A 2495-nucleotide genomic window follows, 5' to 3' on the forward strand; every position below is an offset into this window, starting at 1 on the left:
TCAGGGGGTCTGCTTATGTCGCTGTACCACAGTAGCATGCCATCTTTCGATCTCGTCATCACTTGTTTTATAAGTCAAATAGCTACGTTTTTTAACGATTCACAGCGCCGCCGCTCCCATCACACACATCACGCATGCACCAAAAATAGTCTAATGAAAAATCATACGTCATAATAAATATAATGCCGTTGTTATTTCAGTATGGAAATATTAAGCACTTGTTAGTCATGTATATCACAAAACAGGCAGAACAAGAGTTGTTCAAGAAAGTAACGTGTCCACCCCCAAAAAACAAACTAACAAACAAACAAACAAAAAAATCACCCACTCAACTGCCCAAGCTCCCCATGGGTGCCCTTCCCTATCTCAGTGGTCTGTTGGATTGCGTCCGACAAACTTTGGCAGTAGAAGTAGTAACATCTTTGGAAATGGCCTTGAAACACAGCAGCAAGATGAAGAAACTGTGAGATGATTCCCGTGCATCACTTGCCAGTAAGTCCATGTTTAATCATTTTTAAATACGGGAAATGTGGTGCTAATGTAATGGTTAGTCTATGCACACACCTCAAACTAGCTGAAATTTGCTAATGTTAGCAAACTCAAATATGTTATAACTTAGGCACAAGCTAAATTGAGATTTTACTTAAATCTTTACTATGCTTTACTATGCATTTTACAAGTAACTGGTTCAAGCTAGCTGTTACTTTAGAAATTGAGCAGTAGTTTTTTTTTTTTTTAATAGATTTATATATTTGATTAGGACAATGCACATTAATCAATATTTCTGTAAATGTGTTAGCAATTCAGCTAATTTTCGACTGTAGTCCTACCTAGGTTAGGGTTTTGATGTGACGGTGGTCAATACTGTCACAGTAACAGAGCAGTCAGTGCACAAGGTAGGCTAACAATTCATCATTTTTATATTCATTTTGAATACATAAAGGTATTGCAGAGGTGGCTGCGTGTTCTTGATACCAACTTTCATTTGTTATAGCAGTAGCCCGGCTAGCTCAGTCGGTAGAGCATGAGACTCTTAATCTCAGGGTCGTGGGTTCGAGCCCCACGTTGGGCGCTTACTTTTTTACCATTTATTAGGGAATTGTCAGATTGTTTTAGTTCTCCAGCCTGACTTCATTTTTATCAATAATTGTATTAAAAAAAAAAAACAGCATCCCAAGGGTTTCCCTAGGTTTTTAGAGTGTTAGTTGGTGACCTCACGGCAAATAAAGCCCCCCCCCCCCATTGTTGGCTGAAGATAACAAGTGGATGGTTTGTTGCGTCAGGGAACTGACCTTTGCAGTGACATAGAGTACTTGATTTACCTTTATCTTCTTTACCTTCTATTCCATCATAGGAGCCCGGCTAGCTCAGTCGGTAGAGCATGAGACTCTTAATCTCAGGGTCGTGGGTTCGAGCCCCACGTTGGGCGCATATCATTTTTTCAATTTCCAGAAGTAATTGCCAAAGGGCCTACATGCTTAGCTGCTAATAACATATTTTCATATGCCACCTGATGTACTTTTAATCTTCTTATTTTCCATTCTGGCACAGGAGCCAATGCTACAAGACAGAAATCACGCTTTATCATGTCGATCGATTGCAATGATGCAGGTTAGTGGAGACTGTTATTTAACAGCTGTCCCTTCAAGTGGTTTGGAATTTGCAGCGGTAACAACATTAAGTGGTAGCATGGTAGTCCATAGAAGCTGTAACATCTTTAAATAAATTGCTTTAGTATAACTAGATTATGGGTCTCATGCTCTACCGACTGAGCTACGAATAACCCCCTCCCCCGCCGCAGCAACACGCATGGAGTCCCCTTGTCTATGGTCAGGTGCCTGTTGGCGCAAAGCTCAAAATCAAAGAATGTGATCTGTGTAGCATGCACCAACTTCGTCTCTGTGGCGCAATCGGTTAGCGCGTTCGGCTGTTAACCGAAAGGTTGGTGGTTCGAGCCCACCCAGGGACGAAAAGCTTTTGTATTTAGTATACTGTAACATTAAAAATCCCAGTGACAGTACCTTACTAATGTCTGTGAAGGTTGTCATTCATCAAGGTCATACTTATCCAAGAAAGGTCAAATTAAGGACAATTGCACCGGAACTGAAGAAGTCTGTCGGTTAAGAAACAAAGCGTCTTTTAGCACCGTTAACCATGTCCGGCTTCCCTTGACAGGATTTGACAATGACCTAATAGTCGGGGTTAGGAAAAAGTTATGTTGGGCATGCTGATAAGTAGAGTTGGGCATCGAGAACCGGGTCTTACTTGGAATTGTTACAGCTTCTATTGGACTACCATGCTACCACTTTAATGTGTTACCGCTGCAAATTCAAACCACTTGAAGGGACAGCTGTTAAATAACATGTCTCCACCTAACCTGCATCATTGCATCGATCGACATGACTAAAGCGTGATTTATGTCTTGTAGCATTGGCTCCTGTGCCAGAATGGAAATAAAGAAGATTAAAAAGTACATCAGGTGGCATATGAAAATG

The 2495-nt window shown here is 41.0% G+C and overlaps 3 non-coding genes across 3 annotated transcripts; all 3 read left to right on the forward strand.

The window, feature by feature from the left end:
* Positions 1 to 999: 999 nt before the first annotated feature.
* Positions 1000 to 1072, forward strand: trnak-cuu (transfer RNA lysine (anticodon CUU)). Its single transcript has one exon. It is a non-coding gene; the product is annotated as a tRNA-Lys (tRNA).
* A 284-nt stretch (positions 1073 to 1356) lies between these two features.
* On the forward strand, positions 1357 to 1429 carry trnak-cuu (transfer RNA lysine (anticodon CUU)). The gene has a single exon. It is a non-coding gene; the product is annotated as a tRNA-Lys (tRNA).
* A 466-nt stretch (positions 1430 to 1895) lies between these two features.
* Positions 1896 to 1969, forward strand: trnan-guu (transfer RNA asparagine (anticodon GUU)). Its single transcript has one exon. It is a non-coding gene; the product is annotated as a tRNA-Asn (tRNA).
* The last annotated feature ends 526 nt before the right edge of the window (positions 1970 to 2495 follow it).

This window comes from Etheostoma spectabile, chromosome 19 (genome assembly GCF_008692095.1).
Source record: "Etheostoma spectabile isolate EspeVRDwgs_2016 chromosome 19, UIUC_Espe_1.0, whole genome shotgun sequence".
Classification (NCBI taxonomy): domain Eukaryota; kingdom Metazoa; phylum Chordata; class Actinopteri; order Perciformes; family Percidae; genus Etheostoma; species Etheostoma spectabile.